The sequence below is a fragment of the Gracilinanus agilis genome, chromosome 1, assembly GCF_016433145.1.
Source record: "Gracilinanus agilis isolate LMUSP501 chromosome 1, AgileGrace, whole genome shotgun sequence".
In the NCBI taxonomy this organism is placed as follows: domain Eukaryota; kingdom Metazoa; phylum Chordata; class Mammalia; order Didelphimorphia; family Didelphidae; genus Gracilinanus; species Gracilinanus agilis.
The window spans coordinates 482690657-482704895 of NC_058130.1; positions in this window are offsets into that span (position 1 = coordinate 482690657).

Here is a 14239-nt window from a genome sequence, read left to right on the forward strand (position 1 = left end):
AGAGAGAGAGAGAGAGACAGAGAGAGAGAGAGAGACAGAGAGAGAGACAGAGAGAGAGACAGAGAGACAGAGAGAGAGACAGAGAGAGAGAGAGAGATTGTATGTGAAATTATTCTAGAAAGAAAAATGTGAAGAGCTTTAATGCCAAATAGAGGAGTTTATCTAAGTAACATGGACAACCTCACTCTTTTTTTAAAATAATATTTTATTTTTTCTCCAAAGACAAAAACAATTGTTACCATCAAACCTACTCCTCAAGAATATTGATTTTGTAGCCATCTGGAGTATGGATTAGAGGGAGGTGAAATTAGAGGTACATGGACCATTAAGAAACTATTGCAATAGTACACATGGCATGGGTATTCCAGATTCTAATTGGCTGGAGAGCCAGTTGTTAATTTTCTTGTGACAATTGTTATCTCAAAATTCAGCAAACACTGTAAAGCACAGCTTGATTTATCATTTGATTGTCTCAACTTAAGGAAGTGATGGAGAACAATGTTAATGATGCTAATTCAACTTAAAAGGATGTCTTTAGTGTTTTACATGAGAACTGATTGTTAAGATTTTACCAGCATATCAGTATATCCCTAGGTGAAAAGTAATGATGTGTTGAACTATTATGCTTGTGGTGTAAATTGTGAAGAGAGAAAAGAAAGAAATTTTACAGAGACAGAATTGACAAGATTGTACAGTTGATTAGATATGGTCTCTGAAGGAGAGGATAAAGTTAGGATGACTCTGAGGTTGTAAATCTGGGAACCTGGGAGGAAAATGGTGTCTTGAACAGAAATTGAAGATAGAAATGGAGGTGGGTTTTATTTTGGAGGAGAGAAGGTAGCTAATGAGTTCCAGTTTGAACATGTTGAATTGGAGATGGATTTAGGATGCTTGTGGAAATGCCATAGCATTCCCCAAAGATAAATGTTCAAATTAAATGGAAAGGGAGCTCTCAAGGAAAGAAATTAAAGAAAATGCCCCAAATCACTAATAGTTAAGAGAAATGCAAATTAGAACAACACTGAGGTTCTACCTCACACTCTCACAGAGAGACAAAAGGGAAATGGCCAGATGTGAAAGGACTGAGGGAAAATGGGCACACTAGTGAACTCTTGGTGGAGCTGTGAATTAAGACTACATTTGAACTCAGAAAGACAAGTCTTCCTGACTCAAGCCTGGCACTCTGAGCCAGCTCACTGCCCAACACAACAAAAAAAAGACTATATCATATACATTAGAAAGTGAAAGAAATACATAATCCCACTGTGCTGATTCTTTGTTGATTATAAAAAAGCATTTGGTTTGGTAGATCAGAACATTACCTTAAAGACTAATAATGTGTTGTTGTTGAATTATTTGCATCATAACCGACTCTTCATGACTCCATTTGGGGTTTTCTTGGCAAATATACTGGAGGGTTTGCCATTTCCTTCTCCAAGGCATTGAGCAACATTGTTTCTATTCTGCCATTTTCAAGGAATCTTGATTATGGTTAGTGTTGTACTGAGGGCTATTGAAGTATATATGCTCCTACCTTAAATTGCTATTTCTCATGTCTGCTTTTGATTTTTCTCTTTCTCTTTCTTTCTGATTCAGAATGTGAGCCATCCACTCTCCCTGTTGTCACTGAGACTGTTTCACTTCTTCTCTCTTTCCTTCCCCTGCTTGAATTTCTAATTTTCTATTTTGAATAATTGGTAACATGGGAAATATGGGGAATGCATGATATAAAATAGGAGAACAGAGATGGCAGATACTATAGAGAGAAATTATAAAGAAACAAAATTTGTTTAGTACAACAGCAATAAATTTACACTAAATTTTATAATGCCAAAAAAATCATTTCTTTTGCATTCTCTCTATTTTTAAAAAAAAATCAGAATACCCCTACTACATGGTATAATATGCAAATCTAATCTATTACTAACCTATAGCTGCCATGAAGCAATTTTTAGCTATACCAGTGATTTCTGTCTTATAAACCACTCTTAAAGGCCAACCTTTATTTTTAAGTAGGACTTCATAAGACTTTTCATTTAAAAGAGAGCATAATACAACAAAAAGAGTGCTGGACTTTAATCAAAAGACGTGGATTCAAATCCTACCTTGGATACTATGTGACCATGCATGTGATTTAGCCTTACTGAACCTAAGTTTCACCGACCATTATTCTGAGGCCAGGACTGTCTGATATATTTGAGTCCTTTGTAAGTCTTAAAAAGCTATATAAATGTCAACTATTTTTAAAACCTAAGGGGGCAGCTGGGTAGCTCAGTGGAGTGAGAGTCAGACCTAGAGACAGGAGGTCCTAGGTTCAAACCCGGCCTCAGCCACTTCCCAGCTGTGTGACCCTGGGCAAGTCACTTGACCCCCATTTCCCACCCTTACCACTCTTCCACCTATGAGACAATACACCGAAGTACAAGGGTTTAAAAAAAAAAAAAACCTAAGTCACATTTTCCAAAGTAAAACAGAAACTACTCAAAATTTAATGAAATTAATTCTCCTCCTAATTTTCAGGGCTATTTTAAGATTTTCCCAATACATACATTTTTTCCCTCATGCCTACCCAAAGTAATTATTGTACCTGTTTCAAATACCTTTTGGATATAAGCTTCACAGTTGTCCATAACTAGCTAGCTTTCTAGAAACCAAGGAAAAACAGATGGAGGTACAAATGGGAGCTCATTCTGGCTGGTTATATCATGCTATAATTTTAGTAACAGGGTGGGAAATCAATAGTACATGGTTAATGGGAAACAGCCTCACATGACAGATGCTATCAAGAGGAAGTGGAAACACTATGAAATAAATAAAACGCACTTCCTTCACCAGCTTAGTAAACATGCTCTAGGACAGACAGTCTCTTTCAAATGGATAGTGTAGGTGTTGCATATAACACAAACCTGATTTGATAATTCAGTTATTCAACAAATATTCCTTAAGAGCCTACCAATGGCAGTGCTGTGTTTTCAGGGATAAAAATGAATAAGATGCTGTTCTTGCCCACATGCAGCACATAAAATGCAGTCTTTATCTTTAATTGGAAGACAGCAGACATATAATAATAATAATAATGTAAAAGAGAATAAAATATATGCATAAAAGAAGTACAAATCAAAACACAAAACATAAGATTTTAGAAAAGAAAAATGTTTTGAGGAAAGCAAGATGCAGCCTTACAGTATGTTTAATGCTGAAATAATGTTTAACTACATCAGTAATTTAGAATTTTTTTCTTCTAATTCTTCAGATGGCAGCCCTGATATTGCCTCCTCCATAAAACCTTTTAAATTACTGCACTACAGTTCCACTGTATTCTCCCTCCTTTAAATATTCACAGTACAGTGGACAGCTGGGTGGCTCAGTGCATTGAGAGCCAGACCTAGAGACAGGAGGTCCTAGGTTCAAATCTGGCCTCAGACACTTTCTAGCTGTGTGACCCTGGGAAAATCACTTGACCCCCACTGCCCAGCCCTTACCACTCTTCTGCCTTGGAGCCAATACACAGTATTGATTCTAAAATGGAAGGTAAGGGTTTAAAATAAAATACTCAGAGTATCACCTGTCCATGCTACTTTTTTGATTCCTAGTTATTTCAGCCTTATTTCTATTTAATTTTGCCACTGTGTATTACTCAGAAAATCTCCCACTTCTGTGCCTTTGTAATAACTGTACCCCAAAGCTAGAATGAATCTTCTTCTTACATCTGTCTCTTAGAGTCTCTAGTTTCCTTCAGATCTCAGTTCCAGAATCCTCTCCTAAGTGAGGACTTTTTGGATTCCCTCCAAGTTGCTAGTGACTTCTCTCCAAAACTCCCTTGTATTTTTTTCTATCTATTTTACATATACTTATATGTGTGCATAGTGAGTTCAGATCCCATTGGCCTCGGTTTCCCCATTTACAAAATGAGCTAGAGAAGGAAATGGCAAATCAGTCCAGTATTTCTGCTAAGAAAAGCCTAAATGAGGTCCCAGAGTCAAACATGACTGAAACAACTGAACAACAGATATTATTATCCCCATTTTAGAATTAAGGAAGCCAAGGCAAACAGAAGTTAAGTGGTTTGCCCAGTCACATAGTGAATAAATTTCTAAGGCTAAATTTGAACTCAGATCTTCCTGACTCCACATCCAGAGCTCTATCTGCTGTACCATTTAGCTAGGAACATAGCTATTCTGTTACTTCTCTATGTCAAATATATATAGACCTCACAATCCCTCTTTCCTCCCCGACTCTGCCCTCATACCAGGAGACTTCAACATACATAAGTGACCCTCCTTCAAACATCCTCATCTCTCAGTTCCTGCACTTACTCATTTCCTATACCCTACTCCTCCACCACCTCCACCACACACAAAAATGGTCATGCCATCTTGCCTTCACCCACAAATGTGCCACTTCCATATTCATTAACTATGAAGTTCCCTTATCTGATCAAAATATGTTAGCTCTCCACCTCTTTCTCAGCCTTCCAATACCAAACTCTGCTCTTTAATCATAGCATGACCTCCAATCTCTCCTCTCCTTAATGTTTTCCAGGACACTATCCAGGACACTAGGACTATCATCCTAGTGCTAGTCACCCTCTCCTCCTTTCCAAGTCTTAACCCTTTGATGAACCAGTTCAATTTTACTCTGTCCTCTTCTCATGAGTCCCTTGCCCCTTGTCACAGTTCACTCTTCCCCATCCCTCACCTTATTCAATCTGTTGCCAAGATCTGTTGACTTTCTCTTCAAAACACCTCTTATATATACCCTTTTCTCTCTCATGGTACTACCACCACACTGATGCTAGCCTGTTTCACCTCATACCTGGATGTTTACAATAGCCTGCTAGTTGGTCTGCTTGCCATTAGTCCCTATTCCAGTTAATTCTCTCCTTGGCTGTCAAAATCATCTTCCTAAAGCTCAGGCATATCCATATCATACACACTCCACTCAATAAATTCCAGGAGCTACTATCATTTCTAGGATCAAATATAAAATCCCCTGTTTGGAACTAAAAGCCCTTTATTTCCTGACTCACCCCTTCCTTTCCAGTCTTCTTACATCTTACAAACTTCCCTACCCCTCCTCAACATGTACTCTGTGATGCGGTAATACTGGCCTTCTAACTATTCCTCAAACAAGGCACTTCATTTTCTGACTCCAAGCATTTTTCACTCATTATCCTCCATGCTAGGAACGCTCTCCTTCCTCATCTCTGCCTCCTGGCTTCCTTCAAACCTCAGTTAAAATCTTAGTCTCTACCCTAAGCCTTTTACTATCCCTCTTAATTCCAATACCTTTACTCTATTATTTCTGATTTTATATATAGATATAGATATAGTTTGTTTTTTATGTAGTTTTTTTCCATGCTCTCTCCACCACTAGACTATGAATTCCTTGAGAATAGTTACTTTTCTTTACATTCCTAGAGCTAAACACAGGGCCTGGTACAGAAAAAGAACTTAATAAATTGACTGATTCCCACAATACTGGTTACCTTCTTCTGGACAAGTTCCAATTTGTCTACTCTTTTCCTAAAATATAGTTTCCAAGAAGGAACATAGTGCTCTACTAGATTTTAGTTGACTAAGGCAGAGCATCATATAATAACTCTCTCATTCTCGTCACTGTGGTTCTCAATGAAGCCCAAGACTGCATAAGTTTTCTTTGTTCCTATCTCATATTATTTACTCATATTGTATTTACAGTCCACTAAAACCCCCAGATCTTTTTCATAGGGCCTGTTTTCTAGTGATGCCTCCATTTTCCCATATTTGTAAAGTTGATGTTTAACATCAAGTATCAGACTTTACATTTGTAAATTTTATATTTCATTTTATCCAAGCTGACCCATTATTCCAGTTGGTATAATCTTTTTGCAACCATCCTCTTGTCCAATTTATTAAATATTCCTCCAAAGATCAGATTTTTACTAAACTTTTCATTCAAGTCATTAATTCAAAATTTTGAATTTTGAACAAATACAATGTCAAAAATAAATTCCAAGAATACTAAGTATTTCCTATCAAATTGACTTTCACGCACCCATTAATTTTGGTTCTAGTCATTCAATATTTTTATTTCCACATTCTCTTAAATGTGCTATCATCTAGCCCAGTGATGGGCAAACTTTTTAAAGAGGGGGCCAAAGGAAAGGAAATGCTCATCTGTCAGTCTGTTTCTAAGGCAACTCTTTTGAAGTTTCATTGTATTATATCCTACTCATTGTATTCATCAGATTAGGAATAATGCCCCACCATAGGATAGAATACTTCAGGGGGCCACACAATTTGCCCATCACTGATCTAGCCCCATCTCCATTTTATCCACAAGCACAGTTTTGAGAAACCTGGTCAAATGCTTTGTTGCCAAAAAAAAAAAAAAGAGAGAGAGAGAGAGAATATTCCTCATCTATTCCTTATCTAATGTTCATAGCTCCTTCAGTGTCTAGCATGGTGCTCTTCACACTGAAGGTATTTTTAATATATCTTCTGTTGTTCTGGTATAATTTTTATACCTCCTGCTGTGTTTTAGCCCTGGTTAGTCTTTTTATAATTACATTTTTTTGAGAATGTGGATAGCTAAGCACCAAGGTATGACTATATTCTGAAAAAAAATTAATAAACTCTTTTATGCTTTGAATCCCCATCCACTGGGGAAGATATGGGTCTTAAGAGCAAGGCCAAGGAGAATAAACCTTCTTAGAGAAAGAGTATATCAAAGAGAATGACTTAGCAATTGATCTTCCAAATTAAGCCAAATTTTGTGAACTCCATCAAAGACTGATTGGTTTGAAAATCACATACCACTTTCAATCATAGGACAGACTTTGTTTACCTGCTTTCTCTTCTCTGGTCCAAGTATACTTAGAGGTTCTAGCATAAATCCCCATTTTGTGTCCCCAATACTGTCTTTCTACCATGTACCCATTGCTAATAGTACCCAGGACTGAGACAGACTCCTAGAATTCCCAAGAACAAGAAGAAACCAACCAAACTAATCAATCTTGGAATCCATCAAATTCAAATAGAAAAGAGAATAAATAGAGGGGAAGTAGGTGGCTCAGTAGATTGTGAACTAGGTTTAAAGACAGGAGGTCCTGGGTTCAAATTTGACCTCAGACACTTCCTAACTCTGTGATCCTGGGCAAGTAAGTCACTTAATCTCCATTGTCTAATCCTTGTCACTCTTCTGCCTTAGAACCAATACACAATATGGGTTCTAAGATGGAAAGTAAGGGTTTAAAAAACAGAAAAGTAAAAAGAACAAACACAAGGGCTCAGCTACTCTCTCCATTTTTTCTCTAAATAGTGCTGAAATATTTGGTGGCAGTGATTAATTTCTTACAAATGAGACAGGTGTGTTCTTTCTGGTAACAGCCTAGGTAGGAGTCGATCTAATAGCTCAATTTCTTGATCCCATTTTATCAGATGTGACACCCTGAATACACTTCAAATCTTACAACAAATGCATTTCAAAGGAAAAATCAAGCCTGAAACCTGAAACTTGTAAATGTATATTTTTACCAAATGCCAATCATTATTTGGTGAGTGATTCCAGTTGGTCTGATTCATTATGCAACCTTGAGCAGAAGAAAGTTATTTCAAATTGAAAGGAATTGACTTGCCTAAAGTCTGGGGCTACATGTAGCTTCCAAGAGTACAATTTAGTCCATTACCCTTAATTCAGTTACAGTTTTGCTCTTAGCCAATGCTTCCAGCCAGGTTACAACCTCCTGACCATAAGAAAAATTGCTTCAAGACTTGCCGCTGTTCTTCATTTTAAGATAAATGCAGATGACATCAGCACAAATGTGTATTATACACTATACTGCACTCCTTCCCTCCTCAAGTCAAATAATAGATTAAATTTTGGATTTCAAGTTTCTCTTAATCTTTTCCTTTCTATATTAGTGAGCTGGCTAAGCCTAGAAAAAGAAATAGTCCTCTTCCTCTTCCCTCTCCCCAAGACAAAAGAACCGTGAATAAAAACTAAGATTTAGAACTAGAAAGGATGCTAAGAATTATCCAGTTCAGCTCTTTCATTCTTTCAGCTGAGGAAACTGAGTCCCAGAGAGATCAAGCAACTTGGCAAAAGTCGCATGTATAGAAATAGAACCAAAATGCTAACCCATTTCTTCTGATTCTGGATCCTGGGCTCCTTAACATACAGGACATTCCCTTTCCTACAGAGGGGCATTAGCTTCCAGCCTTTTCTCACACTTGGGAGAAAAGATGTAATGTGTTTGTGCCAGGGAATTCACCAGGCAAACTCCCACTCAATGTTTATTTTGCTTGATCAGAGATTGCTTGGATGTTGAAAGGACAAAAATCTTCAAGGTCAAAGAAAGAGCAAACAGTTTGGATAGTTCAAATTGTTCAGATAGCAAATAGTGCATTCTGCTGAATTGAACCCCTGATGGGAGTAATTGCACACCATATTGGGGGAGAAATCCAGTCAGATGAAGCAAAAGTTGGGGAAAAAAGAGATTTTCAGGATAATTTTCTACTTTATTCCCAACAGCAAAACCACATTTCAGCTTAGCAATCAGACTGTTGTTTAGACCTGCTAAGACTGGAACAAATGTTAATTTTTATCCTTAAATCTCAAAGTGTACATTTTCTATCATGCTAGTCAACTTTTTTAAAAATTTAAGAATATACCTGTATGGTCATATGAAATCAAAGTCCTAATATGTTGTGGCAAACAAATTCCCCCAATCCATAATACAATTTCTTTCTAAAGGTGATGTTCCATAATATATCTTTTACTGCACCATAAGAAATGAAGAGTAGGCTAGTCTTAATAAAACTTGGAAAGAACTATACGGGATAATGAACAGCGAAATGAGTAGAACCAAGAGAACATCATACACAGCTACAGATTTGATACTTGAAGAATAAATTGTGAATGTTATCTCCAGAGAGTGAATTAAAAAGCAGAAACATGAAAGACATGATTTGTATGAACATGTCGGTCTCCTGGATGATGCCTTCTGTGATTCAGGAAAGAAGGTAGGAACTGAGACACTTAGGGATAAATTCTATTAAATATACATGTGTGAATATAATTTTAATTTTAGGTTATACAAAAACATAACATAAAAGCATTACCTCAAGCCACCCAGGTGATCAGCTCCATAGCATTACATAGCTGTAGCAAAAGCTGGCTTTCTTGTTCTTCTTTCCTTTCATTCATTCGGTATTTATTAAGTGTTTACTCTTTTGCCAGCTTCTAAATAAGATGCCGAAGATACCTTAGACAAAACCCTGCCCTCCAGGAACTGCCATTCCTTCTGTCAGCATGTCATTCTAAAGTCAGAGTATTAGGACCAATTTAAGAAATACCACATCAGAGGCCTGAACACTCCATATTTCTGATTGTTGTCAAAAGAAAGCTTCCAGAAATGGGCTGATGCCTTGATTTAGACCATATGCAGCAGCTGTTATTTGTTGCTCTCACAGCTCAATTGCTATGAGTAATTAATCTTTGCTTAATTATTTAATCTTTTGGAATGTCAGGATATCACAAATAATAGCAAAAAGTTTAAGTGATGATAATAATAATAGTGAGGAGCACACACAGTGGAGAGAGCATCAGGCCTGGATTCAGAAGATCCTGGGTTCAAATGTGACCTCATATACTTCCTAGCTGTCCTTGCATAGTCCTTGTTACTCTTCTGATACTAAAACAGAAAACAAATGTTTTTTTAAATATGATAATAGTGATCATAATTATTATTATACTCATATTAATATATCACCTAATGATTTTCAAAGTACTTTAGCTATATTGCCTCATTTAAGCCTCAAAAGAACTCTGTGAGGTGCTATACATAATATCATCATCCCCATTTTATCAAAGAAGAAAAAAAGAGTCAAAGAGGATATATAAATAGGTTTGAACTCAGGACCTCTCACCTCAGACCTGGCTCTCTATCCACTGGCAAAAGAGTAAACACTTATATCTAGTTACCACTAACTATCCTAAGCATCACCATTTTCTTTTTCTTTTCAACTTGGTTCCCTGGAACTCAGATAGAAACAATCTGTGTACAAGTTGCTCTCCTGCCATTTTTATTTATGTTTAAAATTTTCTTTATATTGTATCAGTGGATAAAAATGATTGTTTTTTGGAGTTTTTTTATAAATTAATACCAGACTGAGATGTCAACTCAGCTCTCTCTAGCCTCACTGAAGGCAAATTTGGAACAACTCCTGTCAAAGACAGGGAAAAGGGAATGCTATGTGCTTTATCCTATTCCTACATGGTTCTGATTTCCTTTTTAGGACTCTAAATTTTGAAAGGATTTTATTCAAAGGAGCTTAGAGTATATGATTATTCAGTATAGCTACAACTGTTTAAAATGTTGTACTTAAATTTTTATGGCTCAATCCTATGTTTGGGTGATTTTGTAGAACAATTTTATCTCTGATGATGCTCAGGTTTCAGTACAGTTTATCTGTTGAATTCTCAAGGATATTTTGAAATCAGGCTTTAGAGTTTAGAGATTCATCATGTTAGTTTATAAAAGAAAGAAAGCTGCTGGTGGATTATTCTGAGTACCAGGTTGTATCTTTTGAGGAATTTGTTAGATACCCGAATTTTGCAGGCACTATTAATATGTTTCACAGTTCCTACTAGATCTTTGCATGATTTGTATTAATTGAGGAATCTGAACTGCCTAAGATAAACTTTCTGTAATTTCTGGTGATAAGATCTCATCTTATATGATCTTGAATTACTGTCATAAATTCCTCCATTTATGTAAACAAATATGTAAGATACAGCCATGTATTTGATCCTTCTTTGTTTATATATTTTTGGCTAAAGTCATGTGTATGCCCTATAGGACCTCTTATTTCCATCTTGGAGTTTAGCCATTTCATACACTCCATGAAAACATATCACCCTTTAATCTTAATCTGTAAAGTTCTGGGTTTGTTCTGGTATTTTTTCTATTAGTTTTAACCTGTTTATTATATCATTTGAGAACATCTACAAATTCTCTTCTGTTGTGAGGGTTTATTTAGCAATTAATTTAGTAATAGTGTTGGACCTAGCAGGAAGGACTGGAGGATTCCAAGATGGAATGAAGGAGCAGAAAGTGGGTTTGTGCTCTGAGAGAGACTCCATTAGTGGTTGGACATAACTGTTGCTAACCCTGGGAGATCTCAGAGTTAGGAAAAACTGCATCCAGATTCCCTGGGATCCTGAGAGGTGAAGGCTTTCAGCAAGTGGGGCAAGACCTGCAGAGTTGTACCAAGTGGGGAAGTGGTTTGGGATCTGGTGGACAGCATTTCAAACTCACTCTCCCTCCTGGGTACCTTGGATCACCTGGTGGAGTTGGCTCTTGGCATCCTGTGACCATCCTTGGATTACCATGAGACCCCAATTGCCCTTTAGCTGAGCTGACCAAACCTGGCTGGAACGAGGTTTGAAGAAGCTTTCCCTGTGACTTCAGTTCTGCTCCCTTGGGCCCTGCCTGGCTTTGGTCAATAGGATAGTGTAGCTAAGTTCTTCCCTGCCCCCTGTGTTTTGCCTTTAGGTTTTCAAGTGTAGAATCCCCTATCCCATCCTTTATTTAGTTACCCTCAATTAAACTGTATAAACTTTTACCTTTGCCTGCCGGTTCCATAGACCCTGGCGTAGGGTGAGCTGGGTGACCGTTGGGCCAACTGCCATTCCTGTGTCAGTTAAAACAGTGAACCCTGGTCTCCCTATCCTGATTGGTCCTGTCTCTCCTTCAACCCATTGTGGACCCACAAACATTTAGGGTACATTTTAATAATAACAACATCCCCTCGCACCTCACCTTTACACTTCTTAGTATCTGACAAGAAAATGTAAATCTTTCTATAATTACCTTGTAGTGATGAATTCTGTGTTTCATTAATATTATAATTGGATTTTTAGATTCTTTCTAAATTTGGTATCCCTTATTTTCCTATTGAAGTTGCATTTTTGTTATTATTATCATCATCATTATTATATAGATAGCATGATACAATCCTCCCAATCAAATCAATATATGTTCTGGTGCTCAATGACTTCAATTTAAAGTGAGCAACAGTGGCAAATGGCAAAAAAATATTTTGGAAAACATAGTTATGGTTTAGGATATGTAAGAAGTAAAAGGACTTGTAGACTATTAATAATCTCAATCTTTGAATAAACACTTTCTTTAAAAAGAAATGGCACAATGAGCACAGAATTCCACAATCAAAAAAAATTGGCCATGTCAGACTCAACTTTTTGGGTGCATTGTGTCATTGACACAAGGAGAAATGGAGAATAGTCACCTTGAATATAACCGTCATCTTTAGAAGATGAATCAAAGTAGTCATCAAAATAAATAGGACAATAGAACCCATTAACTACCTTACCCAGCAAAAATTTGCTCTACTTGATTAGAAAAGGTAAGTGTGAGCCAAGGAGAAAAGTTTGAGAGAGTGAAAAATCACTTGTAAAGCAGGTAGTAGGTGGAAAAATTAGGAGCACTATACCCGCCCCTATGAAATGATGAAATATAGTATAGATTAAAACAAGTGTTTGAAAAACTTAGCATAGAGCTCAATTTTGCCACCTCCTAGCAATAACAACCAGAAGTGAAGCTGGTAGAAGGTAAATGAATGAATAAAAAACAGAGAAGATTTTTCAGCATTTATATAATTCTATTATTAACAATGAGAGTGCAATTCTAATATCTTAGGAACCAAGATACTATGTGAGAAAGTAGAAACATCATATAAGAAACTGACATCAGGGAAAACAACTGAACAAAATCCAAGTACACACTGAAAATCCATGCCAAAAGTCAAAATCTTGAATGCAGTGAGGGATCATTTTTCACTGATAAAATTGTTCTGATCAGCCAGAAGAAGATGTTGAAAGAATAGGGGTAGTGAGGAGGAGAAGGAATCACACATGATATTACTCCCCAAGGTTATCAGCACATCAATCTGACCCATTGCCCTGCTGTCCCATCTTTATAAAAACCTTATGAACAATCTGCATATGTTTCCAGAGCATCATTGAGTAGAATATAAGAGAGGAATAGGTCAGCTTTCACAAAATATTTTCTTCAACAGATCACACCTTGAAAGTTACACAATTGATTAAAAGAATTCAAAATCCCAATGTGTTTCTTGTTTTCTTTTATAACAAAAAAATGGAACTTTTATCAATAGAAGAAAAGGAAATGCTGTCTTCAATGCCCTTCTCTACAAAAAGTATGCTTGAAATAAGCATAATTATTTTTTAATTTGTTAAATTTAAAACACTTTTAGATACATTTAACCAGTCTAATATAGTAGGTGCTAAGTGAAGAGAAGTCTGCTTTCTTCAAAAGTATTTCTTTGGTTTTTGCCTGTCTATCTTGTGCTCCCTGAACATTCATCAATCATATCTCTCCTTTTTGGCAAGGAAGTTTTCATCTTTCTATAGATGCCTTAGGGTGATGGACCCTGTTTCATTTAAAGATGTTAAAAATATATTTTAAAACTATAAAAAATATATATGGTTGACTGACATACTCACTATTGTCATGGAGACTGCCCTATGCAAGTTCCATGTAGAAAAATAATTCTATATAGATGATAAGTTCCCCCAAATGTTTCAGTTGTGGATGTCGAATTAATTTTATACATCAGTACCTAAGAACTTGGACAAGCAGTGTTGATGAAGAGTGAACAAAAAGCAAAATTGAAATGGAGGAAGAAAGTAGGTTGATTTTGATTTAGGAAACTTTAGTTTTTCAAGGAATCTGATGAAAAAAGTCCCTGACACGAAGAAGAAAGAAGAAAGAAGAAAGAAGGAAGAAGGAAGAAGGAAGAAGGAAGAAGGAAGAAGGAAGAAGAAGAAGAAGAAGAAGAAGAAGAAGAAGAAGAAGAAGAAGAGCTAATACATAATGCTTTAAGGTTTGTAAATCACTTTACAACTATTTTGTCCTCACAACAATGCTGAAAAGTCGATGCTATCATTGTCCCCTTTTTACAGATGAGGAAATTGAGGCAAACAAGACGTTGAGATGAGTATCCCAGGAGCACATAACTCTTGAGTTTATAAGGTTGGATTTGAACTCACGATCATCCTAAAATTAAGTCCAGTGCTCTATCCACAGTATTCTATCTACCAAATCTCATTATCTCACACAGGCTGAAAGTTTACTGAAAGTCCCATCCCATCACTGAATAACATGGAAGTAGTGACCTCTTCCATTTTCAATCTGGGCTGATTCTCCCCTCAT